We start from the raw sequence: 22,993 nt of genomic DNA, 5'->3' as shown, positions 1-22,993 counted from the left end.
CTCCTCGTCCCTGTCCAGAGGTACTGAAACCACCACTAGACGAACTTGAACTAATACCACCCCTCTTGAAGTTCTGAGTCTGGCGAGGCCCAAGCGACACTTGACCTTTCCCTTTATCATCTTTCTTTTCATCACTGTCGCTCGACATATTCTCAGAGTCCTCTATCCTCAACAATATCTCGTAAAAATCTTGGTAGGACTCACAGTGAGTAGTAGTCGCCATAGAACGCCATCTCTTCCTAATGCCTAAGCGAAAACGACGAAGCATCTCCGCCGGATTACCAGCGACATCAGGATAGTAACGAAACAGATCAGTGAACTTACGATAATACTCGTTAGCCGTCATCTTTCGTTGTTTCAACTCGGTGAATTCCTGTTTTTTACGATCAATATACTCAGGGGGTACAAACCTCCTCTGAAACACGTCTTTGAAAACATTCCAATCAGTCCTCTGAGCTGGAGTCAACCTACGAAGCTCCTGTTCCCACCAGGCTGCAGACTCCATCTCCAGAAACCATGAGGTTGTCTCAACCCACCTCTCCATAGGAAGGTTCCCCTGTTTATGCAACACACGGAAAGTCTTCTCTATGTGTTCCAACCAACGCTCTGCACCCTCATGACCCTCACTACCATTGAACTTGTCCAACTTCAGATTATACATAGTCTCCAGATGAGTCCTCTGGGAAGGGCGCATCACTGTCTGAAGGGCTGTAGCAATAACTTCCCCCAACTGAGTAAGATCGGGGAAACTAGGCTCATCAGAGCGACGTGGTTCCCGACGAGGCGGCATGATTCTGACAGAAGACACCAACTATTAGAATACTCACAAAGACACAGGACTGCCAAACCTAGGCTCTGATACCAAGCTCTCACACCCCGACCAAGATCAGGGAGTGCTGGGCGTCACTCGAAGGTGACGTAGCCATATGCGCGTGCGGAAGCGAATAAGATAGTAATATAACAGTACGAATAATTAAAAACACTAGCATACGAAGTACTAAACCAAGTGCTAGCGTATGTGAGACACACTTTCAGAGCAAGTCTACAGCAGTCAAAAATGAAAAGATACGACATAAATACACCCGAAGGTGACCCTACAATGGTGAGTGTCTGTCAGAAATGCTGGGACGCCCTCTGGGAATAACCACCGAACTTGCTAGACCACTAGAACCTGGAGGGGCGCAAAAACAAAAGCGTGAGTGGGCAAAAACAAAGTTCTTTGAAAACTCTTTAGCAAAATACATTCTAACCCCTCGCCGTAAAACCTGTATACTTCCCAGAAAATAAACATATATACGTATGTATAGATATGCCAATCATGCTTCAAAATATGCCATTCATGCTCGAGAATATGCCACAACAGAATCTCATAATCAAATGTAAATGCTCAAGCGTAATTCACATCAATAACATATAATCTGGCAGCCGGGAGTCACCTAACGTGACCTGTACCGCTGCATATAGAGCTCCAATCTCAACTCAATAACTGAATCTGCACACGAGTTGGAACCACCTAACGTGGTCTGTACGACAGGCTGGTGTAATATATATGTATGCTCTAGTGCTACGATCACGTGAAGCTGGGCGATAAATCGCGGGTCACCTACGAGTCGGAACCACCTAATGTGGTATGTACGACAAGCCTATGCACCTAACTTGGATCCAAGGCGAGCATGCGGTGCGGGTGAACATACACGTGAAGGCTATGCCCCAACTCTGGGCGGGAGCACTAACACCGGGGGTGCAGATATGAGCTCTCTAATCATCTCAAACTATTACTGCATAACAACATGAATACTACTTACCTGGCACTTACCTGTGCGTCCACAGCACCAAATACACATATATATATATGTATGTCACTACTAATACATGCAATGATGTGTAAACAACATTCATATGATGCATGGCATAAAACAAATACCCTTTTCTATTTAATTTCTGGGAATTAATATGTATATAGGTATATACGGAAAACAAAAGCCCACTCACTGATAAGTGGAAGGGTCGTAGCCCCCCTGACTCGGGTGTGTACGCTCGTCCTCAGAAAACGAATCACCTATACGCGAAAAAGCTACGAAAACGTTAATTTAAAAGCATATAACCAACTTCTCGTAATAACTTCTCATACATTGCTCAAAATGGACAATTGAATATACCAACGTGCTCTACACAACCTTAGGATCACACCCATATTTTTTAAATAATTTTTGGACCACGCACGCGCCCCCACGCGCCTGACTAGGCACGGACCCACGCGCCCCCACACGCGGCCCACGTGCCAGGCACACTGACGGCGTCAACTGACGCCGTCAGGAATATTCCGTTAAACTGACGGAATATTCCTAACTGACGCCGTCACTGCCGTTAGGAATATTCCGTTAAAACTTAACGGAATATTCCCCTGTCTTCTCCGGCGAGACTCCGGCGCCGTCGCCGGCGCCGGTGGCCGGAAAACTGGGAAAATTTCAAATCGTGTTTTCTCACTCGTTTTTCAACCATTTTTCACGATCTTTATACCAAAATGAAGCTTAGGACTAGTAGAATCACGATAGACTAGTTTTAAGGCCTAAAAATCAAGGAATTATACCTGCAACAACAATCAAAGTTCGGCCAACTTTGAACTAAGCTTTCCCGACGTCCAAATTTGTCCAACGAAGCACTCCGAGGCTCCTTGGGACCTCACAAACACAACTACAAGCTTCAAATGTTCAAAAACAAGCTAGATTACATTTGCATGAACAGTGCTCAAATCGGCCGTTATCGAATCGACGTGAAAACGTAAGATTTCTCACCTGAAACTGGTATGGTTGTACTTGTACGAGCTTCACGAGTTCAATGGTGTCCTTGGTTTCCTCGATGGGTGATGATTTGAGTATGTTTGTGTGTGGTCCGTGTGTGTTGAAGAAGAAGAAGAACTCGGGGAGAGAGAGAGAGAGAGACAGGGAAAGACAAAGAGTAAGGGAATCCCGGGAGAGGGAGAGTGATGTGTGAGGGTGTGTGGTCCTACACACCACACCACACGACACTAAACGTACACGAACGAACTAGGGGTAAAATCGTAAATTCACACGTACGTTAAAATGAAATTCGGGACGGGATGTTACATATATCCCCCCCACATGTTCTACAAAATTACAATATTTGCCCCTATATTATTATCATTGACAATTATTATATTACATAGATACTATATTCTTTTTAGTCATTTAATATTCAAAACAATTTATATAAAAGTTTATCAAACATTTAGACATTGTTTTATTATTATTATTATTATTATTATTAAAAGAACCTTTATAAATAAAATAAAAAATTTACCAAACGCTTAACAATTTTATTTTAGAATTATTTATTATCACAGCACAATAAAAACATTTTTTTTAAATGCATAACAATACCAAATTATCCCTAACTCAAGAGTTAGAATATTTATAATTCTTAATTTTTTGTAATTAAGTAAATGTGTGAATTAAAATTCCTAACAAGAGACATTTCAAAGCATTTACCGCATTGAAGGTTTGTATTTGAAAATTACTAACGATGATCATTGAAATATGTGCACAACGTGGCTATTAATATGACAAACAACCCAGAGATAGGATTCTCGTCGGATCCTTTTTTGTAAGGATTATGGGATTATTTAATTCTGTCTGTACATCGTATGGTCGATTTTTATCAGATATTGTTTGTGTTCAATTTTAAATAATATAATTTAAAATAGTTTCTTACCCAAGATAGGATTAAAGGATCCTTTCTCACAATCTAGAGAGGATCCTACTGGCTCAATTAAGGAAAAGAATCATCGCTGGATCCTTTTCCTAAGGATCCTAGGGATCCCGTGAAACCGTTAGGTACTATTAATATTTAGTTTTAAATTTTAAATTTTAAAATAATTTATGATCGTATTATATACAATAAACGATCACAATTACGAAATTTTTAGAATCTCAACTAAAAAGACCTGACGAAGATCCATTTTCCCTCAATTAAAACGCTCTATTTCTTTGAATTGTTCTTTGTAACATAATAAAATCCGTTTAAATAAAAAAAGTTGCCGATCGTCCTTTTGATGCGTGACAAGATGAACGTCGGATCCTTTTCCCTCAATTAAAACGCCATCTCTCTTTTAATTGCTCTTTGTAACATACTAAAATCCGTTAAATCAAAAAAAGTTCCCGAGGCTTCTTTTGATGCGTGGACGGATCCTTTTTCCCTCAATTAAAACGCCATCTCTCTTCTAATTGTTCTTTGTACCATAATAAAATCCGTTGAATCAAAAAAGTTGCCGATCCTTCTTTTGAGGCGTGGAAAGAAGAACGCTGGATGCTTTTCCCTCAACTAAAACGCCATGTCTCTTTTAATTGGTCTTTGTAACATAATGAAATCCGTTCAATCAAAAAAGTTGCCGATCCTTCTTTTGATGCGTGGCAAAGATGAAGACGCATGCATGTACGTATACAGTGTAGTTTACCCAGATGTTGATGTGTTGTCGGTAACTAATGTCATATCAATATAGAAAGAGCGAGTCTAATTTGAAAAATGCACCAAAACATGGTTCTACGTGGAATAAAAACTAGTCAACAACAGGGGTCCATAACCTTGAAAAACGTAGGGCAAGGAGCACAAAATTCTTTCCAAATACTTTTATTTGCATGCAAAACTACTAGTATGAGTTTGAAACGTGAAATCATATAAGCGTACACATGTTCGCCCTGATAACAGATGAGGTGGGGCACAAAACGACAGAATATTGCATGCATGTTAATCGCATTAAATTTCGCATGTCGATATTTTAACACAATCATGCATTCATATATAATATAATAAAGGTTCTGCGAGCTTTCGAAATACAGTAATATCTTTTAGCGGGTTTTTCTTATGAAGTTTCAGTAATGAATACTGACCGATCACGTTAATCACAACCCATGCATTGAAGAAATAATATAAAATTTGCGTCGACTTCTGAAATTAGGTTTAGCTACTATCTATATAACACATAATTTGAATATATATAACTTGGACAAAAATAAAATTATTCAGTATAGTCTTGTATTACTCTCCTTATCTGTCCACATATATATAACTTGGACACAAATAAAAAGTGTTCGGGTAGGAAATCTCGCAGGGAGGGGTCCTTGGCTCGAGCACACAGCTCCCTGAGGAGTTGGCACTTTGGTCGATTGTCGGGCTCCTGCTGGCTGAGATGCTGCAAGAGGAAGACAAAGTTAGTTCTGAAAGGTGCCTTTGTGGGGCCTTAGGTGTAGGTCTTGAGGCTCGCAATCAAAACTAACTTAAGTGCTCAGGCATGCCACTGCCATCTTTGTATGACAGATGTAGAACAAGTGTATTTAAGCCGATTACTTGTGCCCCAAGTTATTCTAACTTCTTGTTATCAAAGAATTGTCATAGATGGGTTAAGTCTACATTAAGTTCTTTTATGTGCCTTGAGATCAAGGACTTTTAGTTCTTCATCTTGTATGCGTAAAGGGTGGAGATCAAGATTTGATCAGGTCATTAATTTTAATCACTTTTAATCTTCTTATGACCATAAAATCACTAAGTGAACCAGAGCTGAGAATTGATGAAACCTTGGATCATCAAAAGACTAGAAATGACTTGAATATGTACTTGGGAATACATTATAACAATATATCTATTAATTGAAAGACAAAACAAAGAGAGGTGGGCAAGATTTCACCTTGTCATGCAAGGTTAAACGCCTTGTAATCTCTTTGTTGTAGTTCTAAAGAGTTAGGTACTGAAAGAGGGATGAAAGGTAAATAGGTTTACAAAAGAAAATCGATTCTACAACATTTGAAGAAGGTAGCAGAGCTTTTACATAGACAAAAGATGTCTTTCTAAGGAGAGTCTAAGGCTAAAAGGGATGAAGAATCTGGACAAAGCACAGCTTTCTAGATATTTGCTTGACTGAGAGGTAAGTTGTATATTTGTTTGTTTAATTGGTTGAATGTCCTTGTCTCTAGGCCCTCTTCCCCTATTTATAGGCGAATTAACCCGACTGTGCTGTTTTTGCTCTTGCCCGAAAGCAACTGGAGGGTAGTGAGTCGTCATCATTTTTACATGTTCTGCCATTCGGAAAAGTGCTTTTGGGCTGAGAGTTGGTTGATTTCTATCAGTTGTCACTTCCCTTGTAAGCACCTAACCTTTGCATTTAATGGGGAGCCGTCACATTGTCTTAAGACGGGTATCTGGGCTTAACTCTGGGCCTCGGGCAAAATCTCCTCTATTGAGCTCTTTTGGACTTCCTTCCCTTTTAAGCCCAAAGTTAAATATTAACCCAAACAAAAAGTATATTAATATCCTTTGCGGTCTTGATACACACCAGCGCACACACACACATACTATAAAATTAAAGACTAGATCAATACATATTGGTTTTTCATAAGAATGTTGTAGATCAAGTATATAAAATTATTTTTACATTAGACGGTGATTGTGTAACAGTGAGTAGAGATTTAAATTTTTATTAGAAATCGGGATCGGTTGAGTTGTGGCATGCACTCAATATCAAATTTTAATGATCCAAAATGTCTATTTTTTAAGTTGTATTTCATATATTATCATAACATATTAATCAAATAAAAATGTTTAACGCATCTACTTAAGTTCAAAGAAATTTTTGAAAATTGTGTTTTAAGAAATATTAAAATTAGTTTCGTCGTGATAATCTAATGAGTAAGTTGTTCTCCATTGAAATTTTATTTTTTCAAAGATGATTTATGAAAGTAAACTTCAAATTTTAGATAATTTAAAATTCAATGCAAAAATAGACTCCACAACTAGTTTCTGTTTCGACATAAAAATAGAGTTCCTTTAGACAATGGCCTGTAACAATAAATATACTCAATGAAATATCACTTTACATTGCAACGAGACATGTTGAAGTTTCGCATTGGTAGTAGAGTGAATACATACCAAATCCTGTTGACACAAAAGGATAAAATAGTGTGATAATAACTAATCAATGCACATGTTGAAGTTTCGTATTGGTAGTAGAGTGAATACATACCAAATAGTAGAGTGAATACATACCAAATCCTGTTGACATAAAAGGATAAAATAGTGTGATAATAACTAATCAATGCACATGTTGAAGTTTCGTATTGGTAGTAGAGTGAATACATACCAAATCCTGTTGACACAAAAGGATAAAATAGTGTGATAATAACTAATCAATGCCTTTGATCTGTCCCATCTATACTTGATTCCACCTGTCTTTTTGTATCTCACTCTCGCATCAGAATCAAAATCTGTTACTAAGGCAATTAATGTACTTATATAACAAAAATCTGGCTTCAACTAAAGCAAGGAAGCAATCTGCTCGCGTTTGTCAAACCTCAGTGGTCCACACGCTTTTCTTTTGTGATTGCAGAACGAGAAAAAGAGATTTTTTTCGGATTTCTTCCATTAAGATTATCAGATCAAGTGGTATAGATTCTTAAAATGTAATTTAACGATTAAATTTTTATTATAACATTTAAAAGAACTCTTATTTTTAGTTGTTGGATTAAATTTTAAAATTTAAAATTGCTTAATTTGATAATCTTGATAGAAGATATGTGGGAATAATGTCTTTCCGCATAACAAATCCCTAAATAGTTCAGTTCTGGGCAGATTTGTCAAGGCGGCTCCAGAAAAGCATATCAAATTTATGAAAAGCAATGGCGTGCAAAACTTGAGTTACGGACTCCCCAGCACCAGCAACTAAAAGCCCACCTAATAGACCAACGGAAGGGGGATGATGTGCCTTATATGTACATACTCACCTCCTTATAGCACGAGACTTTTTGGGAACTCAATGATTTCGAGTTTCATCAGAACTCCGAAGTTAAGCGAGATTGGACGAGAGCAATCCCAGGATGGGTGACCCACTGGAAAGTTCTGCTCACGGGAGTTCCCAGAAACAAAACCCTGAGAGTGTGGTCAGGGTCCAAAGCCGATAATATCGTGCTACGGCAAGATCGAGCCGGAGATGTGGTGGAGCCCGAATCGAGATGTGACATAATAACCCATTTTAGTGAAACGATTTTGACAACAGTACCCCACCCATTATCTAATGCCATATGCAATAGAAATTAAGCATAATCTACCTGATTTTATTCTAATTTGAGTTTTTCATTCTAATTAATTTAAAGTATTATTTTTGTTCACTTGCTTTATTTGTTGTTTTTCTTCTTCTTGCCTGTGCATACTATTTATTGGACTTTAACATGGTTTTGATTTATTAACGTTGATTTTTTTTTTTTTTTTTTGGCTTAATCGGATAAAATGGTCCTTATGGTGATAAGGTAATCGAAAGATAGGTTCCGTGGTAAAAAAAAAATTGGATTTAAACCCTCGTGGTGTTAGTCCATTAACAAATTTAGTCCAAAAGTGATTTTTCTGTTAAATGCAGGGATAAAAATGTAGTTTACCTCACTCTTTCTTTTTATTCACTCTCTTTTAATCTCTGTAATTTGTATATTCATCTTCTCTCCTATCTGTCTATCTCCAACCATTCCGTGGGTTTCCTAACCGGCCAATTCCCATCCTTGATCCAGCCAACCTTTTTTTTATTTTAAACCCCAGCAATCAAGCAGATAGAGGAACAAGAGAACAGACCAAATCTTGTAGCCGGAGAAATACAGTATTACAAACTATGGATGCATACATATATCAGGTTCTAATTCCAGATTTGAAAAAAAAAAAAAAAAAATCTTCGGAAGTGTGAAGAATAAAAATGATGGTTTATAAACCTGATACATGTGTGCAATTAGAAATTCAAATCTGGTGTCGTACATACGCAATGTGCATTAGCTGGATATGACATCTAGTACTTGAAATTCAAAGCATAATCAAGGTAGCATCTTTTCAGACATCTAGTATTTGAAATTCAAAGCATAATCAAGGTAGCTGCTTTTCAGTATAGGTTATAAACTTTTTAGTCTACATTGTTGAATATCATTGGTAAGAATTCAAAATTCCAAGCTAATAAAACTTTTTATACAATTTCAAAACTCTGGCCCAATCCAAATCAGAATTCTACTAATGCAGCAAGCGGCAAGCATTCGTTCTTGGCCACTCTTTAGCCCCTCAATCTCGTTTAGTGACGGAAGTCAGAGAAGATCAACGGCTGCTGTCAAATTCCGAAGAATCTCACGTGCTTACAATCGTTCTAAGAAAGAGAAGATCAACGGCCGCTGCCAAATGGCCTCAGACAAGAAAATACAAATTCCAGATAGAGAACAGCGAGACAAGGAAGGAGATGTACACTTTTACCCATGTATTTAACGGACATTTAACAAGAATCATTTTTGAACTAAATTTGCTAACGGTCTAACACCACAAGGATTTAAATCCTAATTTCAATTTTTTTTTTTTTTTAAGAAAAGAGATTTTCACACACCTATCTTCCCTCCCTATATATATATCTAGCCACTAGATTAAATAAATGAAAGGAAGATCAATGAACAAAAATAAACAAAGTTATGCCTAAAAGGATAAAAGAGGTGTGTGGATATCATTTCATTTCTCTTGATAATTCTTTGTTTAATGCATCTCTATGTTAAGCTATACGTTAATTGGTAGCTATTAAGATGAAACTCAAAATAAAAATAAAAAATAGCCAGATATTTAGTAACATTGGACTGTTCTTAAAACATTATGCAAATGGACGAAAATTCTAAAGTATTAATTAAAATAAAGGGTATCACGTACCCTTTTTAAATAAAGGGTACCAGTTGCTATCTTTTAGACAATACCATAAAATCTTATGACTAGCTATTATTTGAAGAAAGTTGACGCTTCATCTTAAACTTGTTGACTGGATGGGAAATAGCCTAACTTCTTATACACACATGCTAGGTCTCTTTCTTTTTTAATGTGAGATTCATATTCTCAACATGCACATTCACGTGTGGCTAATATTCAACCCTAATATGTGGATAACACAACTTAGGTGTCCTAAAACACGTGTTACTATTGAAATTTACACATGGACCAATCTGCTTTGATATTATAAAAAAATCAGGGTTCTATCATAAAAATAATTGGTAATATTGAAAGTAGCCTAACTACTAAAAAACACAAACAAATATATGATTCATTCTTTTCACAATGTGAGTTTCACTCTTTAAGGCTCATATATGTGAAAAAAAAGGAAGAAATAATACAAAATATGTAATCATTTTGTACAATTAACTAATAAATAGATGATCCAAATAGTGTGCATTGCTAACCAAATAACTAAATTATTCTCAAAATAGTTTGTTCTTTACTAATCCTATAGTTATGTTTGAATGTGGGAAGGGATTGATGCCAAATTATTAAGGAATGGACTAGAAAATGCAACATAGAAGGGATTAGAAAATTGTAACATCCCACATCGTCCAGGGAAGTGGATCTTCTATGCCTTATATGTATATTCCTATCTCTACCTAGCATGAGGCATTTTGGGAGCTCACTGGCTTCGGATTCCATTGGAACTCCGAAGTTAAGCGAGTTTGCACGAGAGCATTCCTATGATGGGTGACCCACTGGGAAGTTCTCATGTGAGTTCCCAGAAACAAAATCGTGAGGGCATGGTCGGGGCCCAAAGCGGACAATATCGTGCTACGGTAGAGTCGAGTCAGAGATGTGGTGGGGGTCCGGGCCGGGATGTGACAAAAAACCTTTCATGAGCATGACATAAGCATATGAGAGGGATTTTCTAATCCCTAATTGTGAGGTGTCATCTACAAATTTCTCTTACATGCTTTTGTAATGCGCTCATGAGTCATGAGGTTTTTCTAATTCCTCTGTATAACATTTTATGACCCACTACTTCTTAACTTGACATCAATCCCTTAAATCTTGAAAATATTTCATACACATATAGCATTAAGGATACCTCAAAATGAACAGCTTTGATCATCATACAGGACTCTACCGCTTAGTTAAAAAGATCCATTTAATTCAATTCATGAAGCTCATTATGAGGTTATTGCATTTGTATTAACTAGCCTTTCTACAAGCGCACGCCTTTTTGCACGTGCTCATGCACATGCGAAAAACCTTTTCTAGTTACGGTGCGGTAAGAGCGCATGTATAAAATTCTATTTTTATTTTCCATATTTGTACTCAATATATGTAATAGGGCATATATAAAATTGATTCGTCCAATCTTATGGTATATAGAACCTTAGTTTGTTCAATCTTAATATAGAACTTTAGTTTGTTCCATCTTAATAAAGTGTATATATTTGAATAATATTAGGAAAAAATTTATACACCATGGATTAAAATATAAAACAAGCGAAGGCCAAAAAAATCTTGACTTATCGTTTTGGTTTTTCTCTCATTTGGTTTTGTATATGTACACTTTCTCTGTCACTTACATTTGATAGTTGGCACGATGTTGTATTGAACTGAAAAAAAAAATTAAAAAAATTAAAAAATTAAAAATTAAAAAGGAACATCACTATCAGAAATTTGAGGTTGCCCTACAAAGTTTAAGGCAACAGGCAAAATTTCATCGGGTAACCTTCACTTACACGACAGACATTGCCAGTGATAGGGAAAAATAAATCAATGCATGGCCAAAAAAATCTTGACTTATCTTTTTGGTTTTTCTCTCATTTGGTTTTGTACATGTACACTTTCTCTGTCACTTGTATTTGATAGTTGGCATGATGTTGTATTAAACTAAAAATAAAAAAAATAAAAAAAAACATCACTACAAGAAATTTGAGGTTGCCCTACAAAGTTTAAGGCAATGGGCAAAATTTCATCGGTTAACCTTCACTTACACGATAGACATTGCCAGTGGTAGGGAAAAAAAAAAATCAAAGGCATGCATTGACTAAAAGTTCTTACACGACGAACATAATTCGTAGGCAATAAAAAAATTTGTCGGGTAAATATTTGGCGCCAAAGAGGAAATGCTTTAACCGACGAGTACAAACAATACAATATGGTCTTTTTGACTTGAGTAGTACTAAGTTGTTTTAGGTTTAATGCAGTAACCATAACAACCGCCCAAATGCTGTTATTCGACACTGTCGGTGCTTGACCGGGTATGTATTATTTTCTGCCGTAAACAGAGTCGTCGAGTTTTGTGTTTTAAATCCATGATAGACATTCTTTTAGTAATATCCCTGATTATTGTAAGACTTGGTCGTGTTAATATAATTCATTACACACACGTACAAACACGCATATTTTAGATATACACACACACGCCTCATTAAAGAAATTGGCTTCGCTACACCGTGATATGTAATTATAATGTTTAATGTATTACGCTAATGGAGCAGGTAATATGTATGAGAGAATGCATTTTTGGACTCGAATCAAGCCAGGAGTATGTTAACTGCCAAAATTGAATCTTCATCAAGAAGCACGTGATTTCATGGTAAAAGAATGCACGCATGCTACCTTGCAGTCCAAGCCACGGATTAGCAGGTCACTATTCAAACTTGTTCAAATTAATCTCAAATATGCACATGAAAAGTTAGGATTTCATTATAAATTCAATTGACAACAATTATTTATAAGTACATGCAAGGGTTTTTTTTCCCCCGATGTAGGATACATATATATTCTACACCCTCAAACATGTAACGTGACACACCCCGACCGAGATCAGGGCGTGCTGGCCGTCACACGAAGGTGACGTAGCCATGTGCGTGTGCGGAAGCGAATAAGATAGTGATATAAAAGTACGAATAATTAAAAACACTAGCATACAAAGTACTAATACAAATACTAGTGTATGTGAGACACACTTTCAGAGCAAGTCTACAGCAGTCAAAAAGGAAAGATACGACATAATTACACCCGAAGGTGACCCTACAATGGTGAGTGTCTGTCAGAAATGCCGGGACGCCCTCTGGGAAAAAACCACCGAACTTGCTAGACCACTAGAACCTAGAGGGGCGCAAAAACAAAAGCGTGAGTGGGCAAAAACAAAGCTTTTTGAAAACTCTTTAGCAAAATACATTCTAACCCCTCGCCGTAAAACCTGTATACTTCCCAGAAAATGAACATATATACGTATGTATAGATATGCCAATCATGCTCCAAAATATGCCATTCATGCTCGAGAATATGCCATGACAGAATCTCATAATCAAATGTAAATGCTCAAGCGTAATTCACATCAATAACATATAATCTGGCAGCCGTGAGTCACCTAACGTGACCTGTACGGCTGCATATAGAGCTCCAATCTCAACTCAATAACTGAATCTGCACACGAGTCGGAACCACCTAACGTGGTCTATACGACAGGCTGGTGTAATATATATGTATGCTCTAGTGCTACGATCACGTGAAGCTGGGCGATAAATCGCAGGTCACCTACGAGTCGGAACCACCTAATGTGGTATGTACAACAAGCCTATGCACCTAACTTGGATCCAAGGCGAGCATGCGGTGCGGGTGAACATACACGTGAAGGCTATGCCCCAACTCTGGGCGGGAGCACTAACACCGGGGGTGCAGATATGAGCTCTCTAATCATCTCAAACTATTACTGCGTACAAATACGAATGCCACTTACCTGGCACTTACCTGTGCGTCCACAGCACCAATCACACATATATAGACATATCCATATTTGAATATATAAATAACGTATATGCAACTAATCATGCATAACCACCAATTATATAAAATGAGTGACATATAACAAATAAGCATTTATACTAAATTTCTGGGAATTAATATGTATATAGGTATATACGGAAAACAAAAGCCCACTCACTGATAAGTGGAAGGGTCGTAGCCCCCCGGACTCGGGTGTGTACGCTCGTCCTCGGAATACGAATCACCTATACGCGAAAAAGCTACGAAAACGTTAATTTAAGAGCACATAACCAACTTCTCGTAATAACTTCTCATACATTGCTCAAAATGGACAATTGAATATACCAACGTGCTCTACACAACCTCAGGATCACACCCATATTTTTAAAATAATTTTTGGACCACGCACGCGCCCCCACGCGCCTGACTAGGCACGGACCCACGCGCCCCCACGTGCTAGGCACACTGACGGCGTCAACTGACGCCGTCAGGAATATTCCGTTAAACTGACGGAATATTCTTAACTGACGCCGTCAACTGCCGTTAGGAATATTCCGTTAGACTTAACGGAATATTCCCCTGTCTTCTCCGGCGAGCCTTCGCCGCCGTCGCCGGCGCCGGTGGCCGGAAAACTGGGAAATTTTCAAACTTAGTTTTCTCCTTCGTTTTTCAACCATTTTTCACGATCTTTATACCAAAATGAAGCTTAGGACTAGTAGAATCACGATAGACTAGTTTTAAGGCCTAAAAATCAAGGAATTATACCTGCAACAACAATACAAAGTTCGGCCAACTTTGAACTAAGCTTTCCCGACGTCCAAATTTGTCCAACGAAGTACTCCGAGGCTCCTTGGGACCTCACAAACACATCTACAAGCTTCAAATGTCCAAAAACAAGCTAGATTACATTTGCATGAACAGTGCTCAAATCGGCCGTTATCGAATCGACGTGAAAACGTAAGATTTATCACCTGAAACTGGTATGGTTGTACTCGTACGAGCTTCACGAGTTCGATGGTGTTCTTGGTTTCCTCGATGGGTGATGTTTGAGTATGTTTGTGTGTTGGCCGTGTGTGTGTTGAAGGAAGAAGAAGAACTCGGGGAGAGAGAGAGAAAGAGAAAGAAGAAGACAGGGAATGAGGGAATCAGGGAGAAAAATAGAGGGTATGAGTGTGTGTGGTCCTACCACATCACACAACACAACACTAATCGTACACGAACGAACTAGGGGTAAAATCGTAATTTCACACGTACGTTTTAATAATCCCGGGACGGGATGTTACAACCTACCCACCTTAATAGAATTTCGTCCCGAAATTCAAAATAACCAATAACAACCCCTAGTAGTCGAAGAACAATCTAGGATACAAATCCCTCATCCGATCTTCTGTCTCCCATGTCGCTTCCTCGACTGAATGATTCCTCCATAGAACTTTCACTAAATTCACCGTCTTGTTCCTCAGAACCTTCTCTTTCCAATCTAAGATCGTTAACGGTTCCTCGTCATACGTCAAATCTGGATTAATCTCTAACGGTTGAGGAGGGATCACATGCAACGGATCAGCAACATAATGTCGGAGCATAGACACGTGAAAAACATTATGCACTTTAGCCAACTCCGGAGGCAACTCCAACCTGTAAGCTACCTCACCAACTCTTTCTATGACCATGTATGGTCCAATATACCTGGGACTCAACTTCCCCTTCTTTCCAAACCTCACGACACCTCTCCACGGTGAAAGCTTCAGAAACACCCAATCTCCGACCTCATACACTCTGTCCGTAGCATGCCGATCTGCTAAACTTTTCTGTCTGTCCTGAGCTGCTTTCAGGTTAGACCTAATTACCTGAACATTTTGAGTAGTCTCCTCGACAATCTCCGGACCTACTAAAACTCTTTCTCCAACCTCTGACCAACACAACGGAGTGCGACAAGATCTACCATACAAAGCCTCAAATGGCGCCATGCCAATGCTCGAATGGAAACTGTTGTTATAAGCAAATTCCATCAAATATAACCGCTGGTGCCAAGCATCACTGAACTGTAACACCGATGCTCGTAGCATATCCTCCAAGGTCTGACTAGTTCTATCTGACTGTCCGTCCGTCTGTGGATGATATGCTGTACTGTAAAGCAGTCTCGTACCCAAAGCTTCCTGAAAAGCTACCCAAAACTTCGATGTGAATCGTGGGTCACGATCCGAGACAATACTTACAGGGACACCATGGTACTTCACAACCTTCGAGATAAACAACTCTGCTAACCGGCTCAAAGAGTACTTCTCTCTTACTGGAATAAAATGTGCCGACTTAATGAGCCGATCAACGATCACCCAAATGCCGTCAAAGCCATTATGTGTACGCGGCAACTTGTACACAAAATCCATAGTAATATTTTCCCATTTCCACTCTGGAACGGGAAGCGGCTGTAACAATCCAAACGGCTTCTTTCTTTCTGCTTTAACCTGCTGACAAACAGCACAATTGCTCACATACTCGGCTATCTCCCTTTTTATACCCGGCCAATAATAAAATGGTCGAATGGTATGATACATTTTGGTTGCCCCTGGGTGCATGGCATAAGCCGAGATATGTGCTTCATCTAGAATTTCCTTCTTCAAATCCGCATTACCAGGCACGAACATTCTACCCTCTAACATCAACATGCCATCAGAATCACGAACTCTGAGATCACTCCTCCTTCCTTGATCTCGAGCTTGGATTAGTTCTTGAGTCTGCTCATCCGCTACTTGAGCTTCAAGCACCCGATCAACCAAGATTGGCCTAACTTGAAAATTAGCAAGTAACGCCACTTCTCGATCTTCTGCTTCTAACCTTACTCCCGTAGCACGCAAGTCCACCAAAAGAGGAATACGACTAGCGTACAACGCATTAATACGGCCCTGTGACTTCCTGCTAAGTGCGTCAGCCACTACGTTCGCACGACCAGGGTGATAATCAATCGTGCAATCATAATCGCTGAGCAACTCCAACCACCTCCGTTGACGAAGATTAAGTTCCTTCTGGGTAAAGAGATACTGAAGACTCTTGTGATCTGTGAAGATCCTACACTTCTCTCCGTAAAGATAGTGTCTCCACAACTTCAACGCAAAGATGATTGCAGCCAACTCCAAATCATGTGTAGGGTAATTCATCTCATGGGGTTTTAACTGCCTCGAAGCATAAGCAATCACTCTACCATGCTGCATCAACACACATCCCAGACCATTCAAGGAAGCATCGCTATAAACCTCGAAATCACCACTATCGTCCGGGAGTGCCAAAACAGGTGCATGAGTGAGACAATGCTTCAACTGCTGGAAACTCTGCTCACACTTATCATCCCACTCAAACTTAACGTCCTTCCTCGTTAACCTCGTCAGTGGCAAGGCAATTACTGAAAAATCCTTAACGAATCTCCGATAATATCCCGCCAAACCAATGAAACTTCTCACCTCAGTGACGGTTCGTGGTTGCTCCCAACTCTCCACAGCTGCAACCTTCTGAGGATCAACCAGAATACCTTGAGCAGAAATGATGTGCCCCAAAAATGCAACTTGATCTAACCAGAACTGGCACTTATTAAACTTAGCGTACAATTGGTGTTCCCTCAACCTCTTCAACACCAAAGTAAGATGTCGAACATGCTCTGCTTTGGACTTAGAATACACCAGAATATCGTCAATGAAGACAATAACAAATCTGTCCAAGTAAGGCTAGAATACCCGGTTCATTAAATCCATAAAAGCTGCTGGTGCATTCGTCAACCCAAACGGCATAACCAGAAACTCGTAATGACCGTAACGAGTCCTGAACGCCGTCTTAGGAACATCATCCCTACTAATCTTCAGCTGATAATACCCAGACCTTAAGTCTATCTTAGAAAATACACAAGCACCTCTCAGCTGATCAAACAAATCGTCGATACGAGGCAATGGATAACGGTTTTTAATCGTCACCCGATTCAATTGTCTGTAGTCGATACACAGCCTCAAAGTCCCATCTTTCTTTTTCACAAACAACACTGGAGCGCCCCAAGGTGAAGTACTAGGCTGAATGAATCCCTTATCCACTAATTCCTGTAACTGCACTTTCAATTCCCTTAACTCAGCGGGAGCCATACGATAAAGAGTTAATGAAATAGGATTAGTACCTGGAAGTAACTCAATAGTGAACTCCACATCTCGATCTGGGGGTAAACCAGGTAAATCCTCAGGAAAAACATCAGGGAAGTGTCTGACCACTCTCACATCCTCAATTCTGCTAGGAACGGTCTCCTCTAGCACCACATGAGCTAGATACCCCTGACAACCTTTAGACAACAACTTCTTCGCTCGCAAAGCCGAAATAACGCCGTGTCTTACCCCACTCTGCTCACCCACAAAAGTAACCTCAGGTAATCCAGGACGGTGAAACGTAACTACTTTCCCGTAACAATCAATATTGACACAATAGAAGTGCAACCAATCTGTGCCCAAAATCACATCAAAATCGACAATATCTAACGGGATAAGATCAGCGGGCATAACAACACCCTCTACTATCACTGGACATCCTGGGTACATACAATCTACAACACATCTCTCTCCTCTAGGCATAGCGAATTCTAAATCGTACCCTAGAGGTATGGGGCGAGGTTGCGTTACTTGAGCAAATGTATGAGAAATAACGGAATGTGTAGCTCCACAATCAATTAAGACTCTAGCAAAATAACCAAGAATGTTTAACGTACCCATAATCAAGTCTGGGTTGTTCTGAGCATCCTGCAGGGAAATATTGTGAATACGCCCCTGGCCCTGCTGTCGTCCGCCACGACCTCTGCTCGCTTGAACACCGCGACCTTGAGCTCCACGCCCCTGACTGGGCTGACCCATCTGTCTCGAAGACCCTGCACTACTAGTAGCAATCTCACCCTGCTGATACTGTCCTCCTTGGTACCACTGAGATCCACCCGTTGGAACTGGAGGATACGGCATGTAACTGCCAGGATATGAGGGATAACCACCATGTGGATGCGGGTCCTGGGGGTACTGATACTGTCCCGGAGCATAAGGAATAGCATCACCCTGATAGTGATAAGCATCACCTCTACCTGCTTGACCATAATTACTCGGACCTTGGATTTGCCGAATCGGTACAGGTGGCGGCATAAAGGTCTGCTGCGGCCTCTGCTGCTGACCCTGGGGACAATCCACCGCTTTATGTCCCATCCGTCCACATGTAAAACAAGCACCACTGCCATGTCTGCACTCGCCGAAATGTCGATTATTACATCTACGGCAAAATGGAATTCGGTTTCGACCACCATCACCTTGTCTCTGGCCTCGAGCGCCTCCATAAAACCTACCTCCTCGTCCCTGACCAGAGGTACTGAAACCACCACTAGACGAACTTGAACTAATACCACCCCTCTTGAAGTTCTGAGTTTGGCGAGGCCCAAGCGACACTTGACCTTTCCCTTTGTCATTTTTCTTTTCATCACTGTCACTCGACATATTCTCAGAGTCCTCTATCCTCAACAGTATCTCATAAAAATCCTGGTAGGACTCACAGTGAGTAGTAGTTGCCATAGAACGCCATCTCTTCCTAGTGCCTAAGCGAAAACGACGAAGCATCTCCGCCGGGTTACCAGCGACATCAGGATAGTAACGAGACAAATCAGTGAACTTACGATAATACTCGTTAGCCGTCATCTTTCGCTGTTTCAACTCGGTGAATTCCTGTTTCTTACGATCAATATATTCAGGGGGTACAAACCTCCTTTGAAACACGTCCTTAAAAACATTCCAATCAGTCCTCTGAGCTGGAGTCAACCTACGAAGCTCCTGTTCCCACCAGGCTGCAGACTCCATCTCCAGAAACCATGAGGTTGTCTCAACCCACCTCTCCATAGGAAGGTTCCCCTGGTTATGCAACACACGGAAAGTCTTCTCTATGTGTTCCAACCAACGTTCTGCACCCTCATGACCCTCACAACCTTTGAACTTGTCCAACTTCAGATTATACATAGTCTCCAGATGAGTCCTCTGGGGAGGGCGCATCACTGACTGAATGGTTGTAGCAATAACTTCTCCCAACTGAGCAACATCAGGGAAATTAGACTCAGAAGAACGACGTGGTTCCCGACGAGGCGGCATGATTCTGACAGAAGACACCAACTATTAGAATACTCACAAAGACACAGGACTGCCAAACCTAGGCTCTGATACCAAGCTGACACACCCCGACCGAGATCAGGGCGTGCTGGCCGTCACACGAAGGTGACGTAGCCATGTGCGCGTGCGGAAGCGAATAAGATAGTGATATAAAAGTACGAATAATTAAAAACACTAGCATACAAAGTACTAATACAAATACTAGTGTATGTGAGACACACTTTCAGAGCAAGTCTACAGCAGTCAAAAAGGAAAGATACGACATAATTACACCCGAAGGTGACCCTACAATGGTGAGTGTCTGTCAGAAATGCCGGGACGCCCTCTGGGAAAAAACCACCGAACTTGCTAGACCACTAAAACCTGGAGGGGCGCAAAAACAAAAGCGTGAGTGGGCAAAAACAAAGCTCTTTGAAAACTCTTTAGCAAAATACATTCTAACCCCTCGCCGTAAAACCTGTATACTTCCCAGAAAATGAACATATATACGTATGTATAGATATGCCAATCATGCTCCAAAATATGCCATTCATGCTCGAGAATATGCCATGACAGAATCTCATAATCAAATGTAAATGCTCAAGCGTAATTCACATCAATAACATATAATCTGGCAGCCGTGAGTCACCTAACGTGACCTGTACGGCTGCATATAGAGCTCCAATCTCAACTCAATAACTGAATCTGCACACGAGTCGGAACCACCTAACGTGGTCTATACGACAGGCTGGTGTAATATATATGTATGCTCTAGTGCTACGATCACGTGAAGCTGGGCGATAAATCGCAGGTCACCTACGAGTCGGAACCACCTAATGTGGTATGTACGACAAGCCTATGCACCTAACTTGGATCCAAGGCGAGCATGCGGTGCGGGTGAACATACACGTGAAGGCTATGCCCCAACTCTGGGCGGGAGCACTAACACCGGGGGTGCAGATATGAGCTCTCTAATCATCTCAAACTATTACTGCGTACAAATACGAATGCCACTTACCTGGCACTTACCTGTGCGTCCACAGCACCAATCACACATATATAGACATATGCATATTTGAATATATAAATAACGTATATGCAACTAATCATGCATAACCACCAATTATATAAAATGAGTGACATATAACAAATAAGCATTTATACTAAATTTCTGGGAATTAATATGTATATAGGTATATACGGAAAACAAAAGCCCACTCACTGATAAGTGGAAGGGTCGTAGCCCCCCGGACTCGGGTGTGTACGCTCGTCCTCGGAATACGAATCACCTATACGCGAAAAAGCTACGAAAACGTTAATTTAAGAGCACATAACCAACTTCTCGTAATAACTTCTCATACATTGCTCAAAATGGACAATTGAATATACCAACGTGCTCTACACAACCTCAGGATCACACCCATATTTTTAAAATAATTTTTGGACCACGCACGCGCCCCCACGCGCCTGACTAGGCACGGACCCACGCGCCCCCACGTGCCAGGCACACTGACGGCGTCAACTGACGCCGTCAGGAATATTCCGTTAAACTGACGGAATATTCTTAACTGACGCCGTCAACTGCCGTTAGGAATATTCCGTTAAACTTAACGGAATATTCCCCTGTCTTCTCCGGCGAGCCTCCGCCGCCGTCGCCGGCGCCGGTGGCCGGAAAACTGGGAAATTTTCAAACTTAGTTTTCTCCTTCGTTTTTCAACCATTTTTCACGATCTTTATACCAAAATGAAGCTTAGGACTAGTAGAATCACGATAGACTAGTTTTAAGGCCTAAAAATCAAGGAATTATACCTGCAACAACAATACAAAGTTCGGCCAACTTTGAACTAAGCTTTCCCGACGTCCAAATTTGTCCAACGAAGTACTCCGAGGCTCCTTGGGACCTCACAAACACATCTACAAGCTTCAAATGTCCAAAAACAAGCTAGATTACATTTGCATGAACATTGCTCAAATCGGCCGTTATCGAATCGACGTGAAAACGTAAGATTTCTCACCTGAAACTGGTATGGTTGTACTCGTACGAGCTTCACGAGTTCGATGGTGTTCTTGGTTTCCTCGATGGGTGATGTTTGAGTATGTTTGTGTGTTGGCCGTGTGTGTGTTGAAGGAAGAAGAAGAACTCGGGGAGAGAGAGAGAGAGAGAAAGAAGAAGACAGGGAATGAGGGAATTAGGGAGAAAAAGAGAGGGTATGAGTGTGTGTGGTCCTACCACATCACACAACACAACACTAATCGTACACGAACGAACTAGGGGTAAAATCGTAATTTCACACGTACGTTTTAATAATCCCGGGACGGGATGTTACATAACGATTTTTAAGCCTAACATATGAACAACACAAATTTGGTAACGTGAAGCATGTGTGACCATTTGGTTTCACAAATAGAACAACATGAAATTTGGAGTTTCACCACAATCCATTGGTAATGCAGAAAGTAGCTAAAAAACTTATAAATACATACAGTGTCCATTCTTTCTCCAACGCGTGGTGTCTGTTCTCAACAACACCTTCATACATAAAATGTGTTAAATCCACATTATAGCAGCACTTGAAAAAAGTATACAAATTATATTACAAGGATTGAAACAATATTGTCCATATATATAGAAAGCCAGAAGACAAAAGTTGAATTATTCATGATTCCAAAATACTCTTCTATAATAGGATTTTAAAATAAAACAATTTGATTTAAAAAAAAAAATCTAGACTAACAAAACAAAACCACTCACGGAGAGGCTAGTTTTTTTTCATTTATTTCTTAAATTTTTTAAATAAAAAATGTTTAAAAATAAAAAGGAATAAAAATTAGAAGTAAATAATGAGATGTAAAAGAACAAAGCGCGTTACTAAAGGCAAGTACTAAAGAATGGAATAAAAAAAAAAAAAAAAGGGAAAAAGATGTTCTTAGATCATTAATTAACTTTGTGCAATACCAGGGGTAACGTATTCACCCTGTCACGATCCTAGTTATTTGATTTGGCATTTACTGGACTATTGTTAGTCTTGTTAGTGTGTCATATCACTCTTAGGTTGATATGGAAAATGAAGGAGGTCTCTTTCTCCTTCCAATTTCTCTTCTTCCCTCTCCTCCTACTTGAATTATTACAATTAAGTCACGTTAATATCTTATATTAATCGTTTTATAAAGATAACAGGAATAAAAAACACAAAATAAGAGAAAAAGAGAAAAAGAAATGTGAATAGAAGGAATGAGAGTCCTACTCATACATAACATAATTTGTGCGGATTTCAAGTATTAGTGCCTAC

The sequence above is a fragment of the Pyrus communis genome, chromosome 10 (genome assembly GCF_963583255.1).
Source record: "Pyrus communis chromosome 10, drPyrComm1.1, whole genome shotgun sequence".
Classification (NCBI taxonomy): Eukaryota; Viridiplantae; Streptophyta; class Magnoliopsida; order Rosales; family Rosaceae; genus Pyrus; species Pyrus communis.
This window is presented reverse-complemented; position numbering follows the sequence as displayed.